Source organism: Saimiri boliviensis, chromosome 1 (assembly GCF_048565385.1).
Source record: "Saimiri boliviensis isolate mSaiBol1 chromosome 1, mSaiBol1.pri, whole genome shotgun sequence".
Lineage (NCBI taxonomy): Eukaryota > Metazoa > Chordata > Mammalia > Primates > Cebidae > Saimiri > Saimiri boliviensis.
The window spans coordinates 161,605,179-161,618,907 of record NC_133449.1 but is presented as its reverse complement, the minus strand read 5'-3'; the positions used below and the strand labels follow the sequence as shown (position 1 = coordinate 161,618,907).

General features: G+C 38.2%; 1 protein-coding gene across 3 annotated transcripts in view; it reads right to left on the bottom strand.

Moving 5' to 3' along the window:
- The window catches only part of HTR4 (5-hydroxytryptamine receptor 4), a 198,826-nt gene that overhangs the window by 166,962 nt on the left and 18,135 nt on the right, over window positions 1–13,729 (bottom strand). The window lies entirely within an intron of this gene.

Genomic DNA, 13,729 nt, shown 5'->3' with positions numbered 1-13,729 from the left:
AACTTGTCTAAAACTCACACTAACTCAATGTGCTATTTATTTTCCAAATATTTACACATTTCTTACACTGTAACCCTCATGAGTCATAAAGAATGTATTTACTATTAAAAATATTAGACTCAATTCTCACAATCAGTTTCACTAGAAGTACAAAGAAAATAGTGTTTCCCATGTTACCAATGAATTCACAACAGGTGATTGTCTCTCATAAGCTTTCTGAGTTCAGATCAGAAAGGTCGTAGTTTTAACTTTTGCACACTTCCTAATTATGCAAAACGTTTGTAGTCCTTGCAAATGAAAGAATAAAATGATCCCTTTAGTCGGAAGAAGGCAGACGTTCCACATGAAGGTAGTTTTCTGGATATTAATATTTGGAGAGAGGCTTACCTTTTACTGCTCTAGATCATTAGCCCTTTTTGGAGTCAATTTCTTTTATATTTAATTGAGCATACATCAGATGTAATTAGAATCCTGCCCAAAATATTTTCCAACTGAAAGCCACACTAAGTCAGCCAACTCTCTATAGACATGCTTTACCGGAATGTCTCAGTTTTCTCCATCTCAATCAACGCCAAACTAAGTCCTCATTCACTATGCACCACACTTCCTCTCCAAGGTCACTTTAGAAATATCTTCTCTTCCTCCTCATGTAGTTCATCATAATCTAACAGAAATGCTATTTCATAAATTTCTCTAGGATCTGTGTCCTTTCCTTTACCTCACTCCCTTCTTCTTCCTTCTGGTCCTTATCCTACGTCCCGTGGACTACTGTCATGGTTTCCTCAGGCCCCTCTTCCTGTCAACCCTGTAATCCTACTTGCATTCAGCCTCCATCATGCTTCCTACATGCCTGATGTACTTTTCTGTCTTCTGTGCAGACTGGTAGATCATATTTCTGAACTTTTATTATTTAGTTTTCTACAATGCCTCTGTACTTACTATTACCAACATTTTTTGAATGCTAAGAAGTTTGCTGATTTTTTTTTTAACATTTAAAAAAGGACTCTAGAGGAGAGAGATCCAAGATGGCCATTTAGCAGCAGCTCAGGATTGCAGCTCCCAGTGAAGGTGCAGGGAGTGAGTGGACACCAGACTTCCAGGTGAATTTTTGTTGCCCACGGACCAGGAGATTCCCAGCAGAGGATCCCCACGAGTCGCCAGTGCGACTCTTTTGGCTGGTGCAGCTGTTTGGTTGGTGTCCCAGCGTGGTGGTTCTCAGTGCGGAGTATGCGGGACTGGGTGCCCTTTTAGTTGGCATTTGGAGATCCGGGAAGGCAGAGTCACCCATTCAGCTGATTGAAAAGGGGACTGAGGCGGGGAGCCAGACTGGGAGATTCCCAGGCAGAAAAATGCCAGGAATCTTAGCACTGCTGTTATAGCCAGCACAGTTGCCACATGGGAAATTGCATAGATCCCAGAGCCTTTTCGATGGGCTACTGGGGCACCTGGGAGAGAATCCACCGTTCAATTAGGAAAAGAAAAAAAGTGGGCTCTGAGGTGGCGAGCCAGGTGATCAGGCTTGGCTGATCCCACCCCCACAAAAAAACAGCAATTGGAAGCGCTGGTGGTTGAGAGTTTCACAGCAAGCACAGCTGAACCCGGGAAGGTACAGCTCTGTGGAGAGGGGCGTCCGCCAAAGAAAAACAAAAAAACAGAAATAACATCATCACCGACAAGCTGGATGTCCACTCAGAGACCCAATCTGAAAGTCAGCAATTACAAAGACGACAGGTGGATAAATCCACAAAGATGGGAAGAAACCAGTGCAAAAAGGCTGATAATATCAAAAATCAGAATGCCTCTCCTCCTTCAGGGGATCCCAGCTCCTCATCAGCAAGGGAACAAGGCCTGATGGGGAATGAGTGTGATGAATTGTCAGAATCAGGCTTCAGAAGGTAGATAATAAGAAACTTCTGTGAGCTAAAAGAACATGTTCTAACCCAATGCAAAGAAACTAAGAACCTTGAAAAAAGGTTTGACAAAATGCTAACGGGAATAGACCATTTAGATAGGAATATAAGTGAATTAATGGAGCTGGAAAACACAATTCGAGAAGTTCGCGAAGTATGTACAAGTTTTAACAGTCTAATTGACCAAGCAGAAAAAAGGATATCAGAGGTCGAAGACCAACTCAATGAAATAAAACAAAAAGGCAAGATTAGAGAAAAAAGGGTAAAAAGGAATGAGGAAAATCTCCAAGAAATATGGGACCATGTGAAAAGACCTAATCTACGTTTGATAGGTGTACCTGAATGTGATGAAGAGAATGAATCCAAGCTGGAAAATATTCTTCAGGATATTATTCAGGAAAACTTTTCCAACCTAGCAAGGCAGGCCAATATTCCAGTCCAGGTAATACAGAGAACACCACAAAGATATTCCTCAAGAAGAGCAACCCCAGGGCACATAATCCTCAGATTCACCAGGGTTGAAATGAAGGAGCAAATGCTAAGGTCAGCCAGAGAGAAAGGTCAGGTTATCCACGAAGGGAAGCCTATCAGACTCACGGCAGATCTCTCGGCAGAAACCCTACAAGCCAGAAGAGAGTGGGGGCCAATATTCAACATCCTTAAAGAAAAGAACTTTCAACCCAGAATTTCATATCCAGCCAAACTAAGCTTCATAAATTAAGGAAGAATAAAATATTTTGTGAACAAGCAAGTACTCAGAGATTTCATCACCACCTGGCCTACTTTACAAGAGCTTCTGAAAGAAGCACTACACATAGAAAGGAACAACCAGTATCAGCCATTCCAAAAATACACCAAAATCTAAAGAGCATCAACATAATGAAGAATCTACATCAACTAATGGGCAAAACAGACAGCTAGCATTAAATGGCAATATTAAATTCACATATATTAATATTAATCCTAAATTTAAATCAACTAAATGGCCCAGTCAAAAGACATAGACAGGCAAATTGGATAAAAAGCCAAAACCCATTGGTATGCTGCATCCAGACCCATCTCAAATGCAAGGATACACAAAGGCTCAAAACAAAGGGACGGAGGAAGATCTACCAATCAAATTCATCACATTGTCAATATTAGACAGATCAATGAGACAGAAAATTAACAAAGATGTCCAGGATTTGAACTCAGACCTGGAACAAGTAAACTTAATTTACAGAACTCTTCACCCCAAATCCATAAAACATGCATTCTTCTCAGTACCATACCATATCACACCTACTCTAAATATGACTACATAATTGGAAGTAAATCAGTCCTCAGTAATTGCATAGCATTTCACAGATTTAAATAAAATATTGGTTGGCTGCTTGTTTGTTATTTTCCTCCCTTATTCCTTCCTGTCTCCATTGTTAAGCACAACTATTGGCATAAAAAAGGTTTTTAATATCCACTTTTAGACTGCCTTCTAGCCTGGACAGTAAAGCAAGACTCCTGTTCTCTCTCCCTCTTTCTTGTCCTCTTTCTTTCTCTTTCATTCTTTTTTTTCTTTCTTTTTCTCTTTCTTTTTTCAAAAAAAAAAAAAAAGAATTAGATAAAAAAAAAGTTAGATGTAACCTGAAAAACCAAAACCAGTGTATACTAAACTCTCCATGAACATTTAAGATACATAAATCAGGATGACTCCCATGAGGGTTAGGATGAAAAGAGGGAGACAGAGACATTTCAATTGGTTAAGAACACCTTGGGCTAAACACAACTATTAATCTTCAATGATCCATGAGTTCCTTTCTCTAGTGTCTACTCTTCATCCTACCTCACCCCATATAATGTCAAAAAAAAAAAAAAATTAAAAAATGACTCTAATATATCTGTTTGTGCATACACTTTTTCTGGAATTCAGCTTTTGAGGATTTGAAATGCAGTAATTACATATAATGAACAATGAGCATTTGAGATACGATGAGCCTAGAAACATCAGTTACACTATTGGTAGAGAAAGCTTAAAATAAATATGCATCTATATCTGATATGCACAAAGGTATAATCGTATTGAATATTCAAAGATAAGTATGTTGCATAAAACCTTTTGAAATTAAATGAAGTCATTATAAGCTAAAGAGTAAGTGAGTGGGTAGAAAAGGGGAAATTTAGAAATGCAAATAAGAACATTGCCTGAACATTATTACCTGACTGATAAAATGGTAATCGTTTAGCAGGTATTTATTTAGAAATCTGTTCCAATTGAAAAAATGTCTGAAATTCAACACAACCCTATTTGTTAAATGGTAAAAAAAAAACAGAATTCCATGGAGAAAATAGCAGGTACTAAATGTCATAATATGGTTCTACAAAGTTGAGGATAATTCTTACTACTGTTTTCAACATGGAAGTGATAAGGTGAAAAGCCCTCCAGGGTGAGGCACGCTGAACAACTGTATGCTGTTGTAATGCGATAGTTCAAGATGGCTACCTTTCAGCCAATAGAGACTCACAGTTATGACTCTGGTAAACTGGAGAGTGCCCAACTTCCCTAAAAGGATTTTAATCAATTTTTAAAACCCTCGACAGGCCAAATGAACCTATCTGCTAGGCCTTCAGTTTGAGAACCTAAGTCTAAAATGTCAAATGATAGACCTTCTGCCACAAAGAAATCTTTAGAAAAGCAAACCATCGAAGTTCAAAGGATAGGCTCTGATATCACACAAATTTAGGTGAAAAAACTAGCTTTCCCTCTTTGTAGAAATGTGACCTTGGGCAAAATAATAATTCTTCTCTGCCTCAGCTGCCTCATAGGTAATGTTGGGGCCACTACCAGTGAGATCACACAGGTTACATGTTTGGAGAGATGTTTGAGCCAGAGGGAGTTCTTCCTGTCAAACATTCAAGGCATCAAACAACAGTGATTTAATAGTTTCCTTTTATTGTCCAAATCCATTTTCACAGATTTAGTCATGGTTGGGTAACATTTTAATCTAAATTATATATACCTTAGGAGATAGTTTGTCTTCGGGAGCTGGGAGATAATTTGAAAAAGGCAGTGATTTTGAAAGCAAAGACTTGGATTTTAATCCCAGGTTAGTTACTTATTAGCTATATAAGCAGAGGAAAAATCGCTTAACCTCTCTGATATTCTTTTTATTTCTTTTGTGTACTGTGCTTTGTAGGACGGCAAGAAGCTACAAGTCATAGGCAAGGCTTATGGAAAAGAGTTTCTAAGAAATTGTAAATAATTCACAACAGCCATCACATTTCTTGAATCTCATTACAGCTTGTGCTTGTAAAGTGGGACAAAAAGACACAGTGTTACAACCAGGTGACCCTTCCATCTAGACCGTGCTGTAATCCATTAGATACAGAGGAAATTCTGACTGGGTTTGAGCTGAAAGTCACAAAGATCTTGTAATTTTTTTTTTCTTTTTAAATTAGGCAATGCTTCTACCCCTGCCAAGCTATTTGTATCCACTGATTTGCACAGGTCCTAAGAAACAATCTAAAACAATCTCATTAAAATGTGACATTTAAATAAAAATTGGCAATAAAAAAAGCAAACTGCAGGGAGGAATAACAAGGTGTCATAAGAAAAGAAGCCAGATCCACCAGGGTTGACTGAGCAACAGACCCAGAACGATGCAGGTCAATAATAATTCTGAGAACATGTAACTGTTGATACCAAAATTCATCATAACCCAACCCTCTGTGTGTTCCAGGGAAGATTAGGTCTGAGAATTTGAAATGCTACAATGCTTGTATCTGAAATACTTCTATCTCAAGCAATTTTAGTATGGGAGCCACTTTGATCAAGTATGACACGGAAGACATATTCGCATTTCACATGTGAAATGAGGTGGATTTTCATTATCAAGGAGCTTCTGCTTTACCAAAGTCCAGCGGCAAGCTTTGAGGCCTACAGACTGCTCATTTAGCAGGCTGCAATTCAAAGTATGCCTCAGTGGAACTAATAAAGCTGGAAGCCGCAGAGGTTTAGCTTGCCAAGCAAAACAAAGTCAGGACTCTTACGAGCACCCCTTTCAGTAATAATCAAATTCTCCAAAACAGGTGGGCAAGGTAAACTGCCCAAAAGACTGAGCTTCCTGCAGTCAAGCAGATTGAGATTCAGATACTTACATTAACGCAGTCACATCTGCACCCTCAGGTTTCTAAAGCCGGGTGAATCAGGCTCCACAGCAGTAAGTTCCCGAAGAACCTAAGCTTATATGGTGGGGAAGCTCTATCTGTTATTTGTCACAATTTTTATGCACTTATATCAGTTAGTGAGAGCCAGAAGCCTGAAAACTATATTTTTCAGACTTTCTTTCCCTCCGGCTTCTGGTTATGTTTTCCAAATGAGAGACCCAAGATGGAAATTTGGGAGATGAGGGGAGAAAGAGGAGTATTTTTCTTCTGTATTTGAAGGTGCTATAAGCAATGAGAGCAACAGCAAATGGTTCCAGAAGTGTGGCAATGGTAGCGCCTCCAGCAGACCCATAACAGCAAGGAGGATCATGAGGTTTCCTGACCTCTGGTTAACATCTCTGTCTCCCTGCCCTGCCACGGAGCTCTGTGACCTGCACTAAATCTCCCTTTGCTTGAAATATATACAACAGTTTCCATTTTCCTGCCTGGACATTGACAGATATAAAAGCAGAAAGAAATAAGCCAGGGGTATTTTCTCGTAAACAGGGTTCACCAATCAAGGGATTGATTGCGTATAAAGGAGAGCTGGCCGTGTGGAATCCAGCACAAGACCGGGAGTCAAAGAGACACAGGATCTTCATCCAGATTCTCTAATTCCCAAACAGAACTGAGCCCAAGTCCATGAAAGCTGCAGAGTAGAAATAAAACGGTGCTAAATAAGGTATAGAAGACCAGTGGTTTCATTCCAACTAAGCCTCTTATTAGCTCCAATATTGAAGGTTTTCTATCACCTTTGGGAACCCTTGTTTCCTCACCAGAGAATGGGCACAATCAGGGATAAATATTCAAAAAATTTAATTACTGATTATTAAGGTCAGCCCCATAAATAAATGGATACTAAATTTAAGCAATCAAGAAACTTACGGAGTATAGCAATTAAGTATCAGTCTTTGGATAATAAATACCTACTTCTCATGATAGTTGTGATGACTAAAGACACATTTATCATTTTATCTACGCATACCATGTGCAAAATACTATGTTAAGAGTTTTACTTAGTTTTTTTCTGAAGATGACCTATAAACTTAAGAAAAATACTATTTTCAGGGCCGGGCGCGGTGGCTCAAGCCTGTAATCCCAGCACTTTGGGAGGCCGAGGCGGGTGGATCACGAGGTCAAGAGATCGAGACCATCCTGGTCAACATAGTGAAACACCGTCTCTACTAAAAATACAAAACATTAGCTGGGCATGGTGGTGCGTGCCTGTAATCCCAGCTACTCAGGAGGCTGAGGCAGGAGAATTGCCTGAACCCAGGAGGCGGAGGTTGCGGTGAGCCGAGATCGCGCCATTGCACTCCAGCCTGGGTAACAAGAGCGAAACTCCGTCTCAAAAAAAAAAAAAAAAGAAAAGAAAAAGAAAAGAAAAATACTATTTTCAGATGCCAAAACTGAAGGCTCAGAGAGATTACATAAATTCTTCAAGGTCATACAGCCAGTAAGTGGGAAAGTCAAGACTTGAACTCATATCATACTTTTTCCATAAACCCTAATTTTCCAGCATCCCGTAGTGGTGGTAGTTGAAGTTGTGTTAGGAGCACTTTAGAAGATGTATAGGATCACATATAGAAGATTGCTAACTTAATTCCACAACCAGAAAACTTCACACATTGCAAGAGACCATTGCTTTCAAAATATAAATGTGTCTTCCTTCTGGTAGTTTGTGATGTCTCTAGCTTTAGGGCCCCTGTGGCCCCCCGGAAGGCACGGGGGGTTTTCAGCACAGGATGAGTTCCCCCTCATATTCACTGTGCTCCTGATCTAATCAAAGTACTAACTGAATAATCACCATTTTGTCAGTCAAGCAATAAACTTGAGTATTATTCTCATTTGCATTTCTAAAGAAACATAAAAATAACCCCCTTTAAATGGTGCCCACTCACTTTCTCCTTATATGCTAATGAATGTCACAATTTCAGAGGCAGAAGAGAGATTTCCTGCAAAACATCTAATTGCCTTAAAGTTGCACAAGTTCACAATTCTGACTGCCAGGTTACAAACATGAATTAACTCCAGCTGCAAATCAATTTCACACCAGTAAGTCTTTAGGGCAAACAACTAACACACATTGATTTTTAAAATTCTATGAATTATTTCAAGGCTTTAGAATATTCAGCATTAAAATTACCATTTCATTTCAGACTTTAGTAAAACATAATATGTACTTTTACCAGTATTAATCAAACCCCAAATCAACTTTCCTATTTAAAGAATTTCTTTTTTTATTTGCTAAGATTGGAAAATTTCAATTCATTCTTGTAGTTACATTGAAATCCACTAAATGTAATTTCTTGATCTACAGTAATGAATACCGACTTGGTGCCATGACAGAATTAAGGCAATTGGGTAACTAATTTGGAGCCAACTACTCACTTTTGCTATGGTTTTTAATTAATGTTGTCGCATGTGTATAGCAGGTGACTGCTTTTATATAAATATTATGTATTTTATATTTAAATTGTTCAGCTTTCAGTATTGACTTAGATTTTCTGTGTTGTATATAAATGCGTACCAGTTTGATCTTCAGTTAAAAAAAAATATTTAGTGGCTCCCTAGTGCCTGGCATCAAGCCTACCAAAGGAATCAAAAAGATTCTTTCCCTGGAAAATGCTTCCTTCTTGGATTTCTTTCTCCCTTTCCTCCTTCTTCCTTTACATCCTTAAAGTGGCTTACAAAAATGATCAATATATTATTTAAAAATCAAAAGAAACAATATGAAGAGATCAAAAGGGTAGGAAAATGTAATAAAGGCATGTAGAGTCATTGAACATACCTAGAGATCTTCTACACTTATTAGTGGTGATTGTAAATTTGGCTCTCAGTTTCCTAGAAACCTTAGCAAAGGGTGGAAAATGCCACCATTTATATGATTCACAATTCTGTAAGATGCTTTTTTGGTTGCTAATAAGAAACACCAATAAGAAAGCGCAACAGTTATTTTGTAGAGAAGAAGCAGATTCTTAAATGAGGGTGTTCTTATTAAAGAAGGAGAAGCCCCAGGGACTGCAGGGGCAGCAAAACAAGAGTGTAGAGAGCACAAGGGCAGGGAGGTGAGTCAAGGGTTGGAGGAAGCTACAGTTAAAAAGAACCAAGATATAAAATAAACTTTTCCTTTGCTCAATGTCTGGAGTCATTATCTTGAGAAACTTCGAAGTGCAGGTTTATATACATATGGACTTCCCTTCACCTGTTTATCTCCTGCCTGAAACTTGTACTCTCTGGAACTTAAAAATTGACTGAAAAAATTTCCTAGAAAGCAGAAACTTTCAAATTGTAATAAACAGCAAGAAAAAAAGAGACAAACCCGAGCTGCATTTAGGGATCACACTTCAACTGAGGAAAACCACACATCAGTGGGAGAATCTGGTAGTTAAACAAAATCAAAAAGCATGGCTGTCTCTGAAGTCAGACATTAAGTGGTTTTGTTTTGTTTTGGTTTGGTTTGGTTTTTTTTGAGATGGGGTCTCACTCTGTCACCAGGCTGCAGTGCAGTGGCGCGATCTCGGCTCACTGCAACTTCCACCTCCTGGGTTCAAGCAATTCTCCTGCCTCAGCCTTCCGAGTGCTGGGACTACAGGCGCATGCCACCATGCCTAGCTGATTTTTGTATTTTTAGTAGAGACAGGGTTTCACCACGTTGGCCAGGATGGGCTCAATCTCTTGACCTTGCGATCCCGCCTGCCTCAGCCTCCCAAAGTGCTGGGATTACAGGTCTGAGCCACTGCGCCTGGCCAGACATTAAGTGTTTTAGGGCTGTATTAAGCATGGTAAGGCACCAGCAAGGCTCATTCCCCAAATGCAAAATCACCAAAGCCACTGTTTCCATTTTTCTTTCTTCAACTCTTAAAAAAAAAAAAAAAAGAAAAGAAAAGAGAAAAAATGCAGCTACCTCCTCCAGAGACTTGAGGAGGAAAAAACAGACCAATAAAACAGGCGAAGTGGGTGTCAGATTGTCTAGAAAGAGCTGCCTGTTGACTGCCAAGTTGACTGACATTATTTACCAAGAGACAGGACTCATCAGGAACTTGCCTCCCCAACTAGGGTCTGATTCACTACCAGCTTCTCATCATAATTCAATCCATCCTATGTCGACTGCTTTCTCTACCATGGCAACTCTTAAGAGGAAAATGCTTATAATACTTCTCATATGTCTAAAATCAAGATCTAGTATGACTACTCTTTAGTCTTACCTTATAGTTCACAGAGAACATAGCTCATTGTATGTATCTTACTATTAGAATTCTTTTATCATCATATTAAATACTTTATTTCAATGATTGTTGTCTAGCTACACTGGGAGATCCTTAAGCCAAGGAAATTGTCTCCCTCTTTCTGACACAAAGTGTAGGTGCTTAATTAATGTATAATAAATAAATAAAGACAATCTTCTGACAACGTCTTCTTGTGGTTGGCCATTATTCCATTTTATAACTTTTCTGGAACTCCCAAAGTTCTTTTTCATGTCTAATCCTGGTCCTCTAGCATTTTTCATAGCAATTTTTTGAGCTTGTACACTATAGCTACTCCCAAATTACCTTTGATTATGTTAGCCAGAGTTAGTTTCTGATGTTTTTTTTTTGCCAAGGATGCTGACAGACGCATAGTAGCAAGGACCAAGCTGAATTAGAAAACTCAATTAAATCACGTTGAACAAACAAAAAATGAAGTGATCAGTATGGCTGAACAAAATATTTAACTGTAAAACATTTTACTTAATAGAAAATGTCAACTAGGACTTCTCTGTCTCTTGACATCTGGGGAAAAATTGACTGGAGCCCTTCAATTGTATAGCTTGTGGAAGTCTAAAGCCTTCGCTCAGATTTCTGAAATCTCCCTAGGTCATTTAGAGTCTCCTGCCATCCTGTTCCTTTGAGTGTTCATTCTCACACGCACACACACGTGCACATACATATTGAAAAAAAAAGATATTTATTGTATAAGAAAGATATTTATTGTATAAGATAAGGCAGTACAGTTTTATGACCTCGAGCAAGTTATTTAATCTTCTGTGTCTTAGTCACCACACATTGTAAAATAGGGATAATAATGATTTGTGTCTTGTAAGACTGTTTTAAAAATTAAATGGGATAATGTCAGCTATTAGCCCATGCTGAACTCACACATTCAAGAAAAGAAACATTCAACACCAATTCACAGCCAAGCTAAAAAATTTTCCCCAAGGACTGGGTCCTCAGAGAGGTCAGCAAACACACCACATTAAAGAAAAAACAAAAAGATATGCGATTGTACTCTCAAAGTCCCTTACAACTAATGTTTTGCCCCTTTCCAAACAGAGCCCAGATTCTCCTTCTCTGAATTGTCTCTCCTCCAAACTCCTCCCTTTTCCATTCATTTTCTTCTAACTTCAGAGCAAGTGAAAGGATTCTTCTCCTGGGCCAGAAACCCAGGCCTTTCAGTTCTCACCTTGTGTAGATACTTTGCCAAGTGGGGACGTCCCTTGCCAAGGGAGAATTTCTAATTAATGCTTTTAAAATGATAATTACTCTAGCTAAGACATGGGTTTCTAGACTTTAGTTATTTGCATGATATCCTTGTGATTTTTTTTAAACAATCCTCTATTAATCAATATAAAAATTATACTATTTTAAAAAATAAAGTTACTTTTACGTTTTAGTGTTTTTTTTGTTTTTTGTTTTTTTGTTTTTGAGACAGAGTCTCATTCTGTCACCAGGCACCAGGCTGGAGTGCGATGGCACAATCTTGGCTCACTGCAACCTCCGCCTCCTGGGTTCAAGCAATTCTCCTGTTTCAGCCTCCCGAGTAGCTGGGACTACAGGTGCATGCCACCACACCCAGCTAATTTTTGTATTTTTAATAGAGACGGGGTTTCACCATGTTGGCCAGGATGGTCTCGATCTCTTGACCTCGTGATCCACTCGCCTCGGCCTCCCAAAGTGCTGGGATTACAGGCTTGAGCCACTGCACCTGGCCACTTTTGCATTTTAAGTAAATTCATCATACAAGGAAATATTTTTCACTATTATAAGTGTCAAAATAGTATTAATCACATAAGAAAGTACACTCAAAATAAACATTTAATTTTAAAATTAAAATGTTGTTGGTATACCACCTAAATGCCTTATGTATTCCTAACAATGCATATATCCTAACTTGGTAAATGTGAGGCTACAAACATCTTTTATTATCGACACACAGAGGCTGTACTGAGAGGACATGAGTGGAAAGTCTGTGGGATTTGCCTGTTATTAATACTGTGGATAGAGAGGGGGAGGAGATGAGGAGGAACATATGCTGAAGAGATCTGGTTAGAAAACTGACAGAGAGGATGATCCAGAGACAAGATTCTGGGGCGTGATATCATCTTGTATCCTGCACTATTGTTCCACAGCACCCAGGAGGATGGCTAATGTCCATTTAATCAAATTGTGTTCTGCTGTTAGAATCTAATGCTGCTATAAACAAATGCTTAAAAGCTAGAAACATTAGGGATCATAATATCTGAATTATTCCCTCAAAAGTGTATTTTAACCAACTGATCCAGTTTGATACAGTGCTGAAATTTAAAACAATTTCATAATGTGTCACCATGATATTCCTCACTCTGGTCTTTTAATTAACAAAATTAAAATTGAGATTCTCTGCATTTCACTCTGCTTTCTCTGGGCAAATAATTTCACAAACTTTCAGAGGAAAATTAAAGACCTGGCACTAGCCCAAATAATCTACGTTAAAGTTTTAAGACTCTGCATCAAGTCAGTACTTCTGGGAAATACTAACTTTATTTGAAATGTACATAGTACAGCAATGACAAACTGATCAACATCACTTTATTAAATACCATGTGCCAGGGATTTTGCCAGGGATCATGAGATACATTCTACCCTCAAGGAATTCCCTGGTTAGGGTGATGAGAGTACATCTTGGCAACTCAAGTCATATTACACTAGAGTTTCTGTCAAGGTATTTGATAGCTCCTTGCGTCATAATTTTCTAATACATTAAACACAGAGGCACAAGGCTCTGATCTATACCTGAAATATACTTTTCTATAGGTCTCAAGTGAATGAAAAACAGTTTCTATGATTACAGCAACAATGCATTTTTTAGGATGTAGTCCAGCTACCGATATCTATGGATATTTCTCAGCCTCAAATGTCAATTTATAACATTTAAGCCTATTGAATACAGTTTTCTTTGTACTATTTGATTCTGCCAAATAAAGCAAGCCTTTTTTGAAAAAAAAAAAAAAAAAAAAAAAAAAAAATCTTCCCTAGGAGTCAGAGTATTATTTCAGCTCCAAGGTTTGCATAAATTACAGGAAAACAAATCAAAATGAAACAAAAACCATTTAGCTTTGTGTAACTATGCCCTGCAACCATTATGTCACATAATATAATCATCTAGTTAAGAAAAGAAGTGGACAAACTAGAACCTGCTATAAAAAGCAATGTGAATTTGTCTCAAGTTTAGGTGTACAGATAGATATTCTTAAGCTATTTTTGCCCCCATTTAAATACATCTTCTTCCTATTACAGAGATGAATAATCTATTTTCAAACAGCATCTCAATAATGCAGACTTTTAGTATAGGAAACTGCGAACATTTACTGCCATATTACATTTCCAAATATAATAAAACGC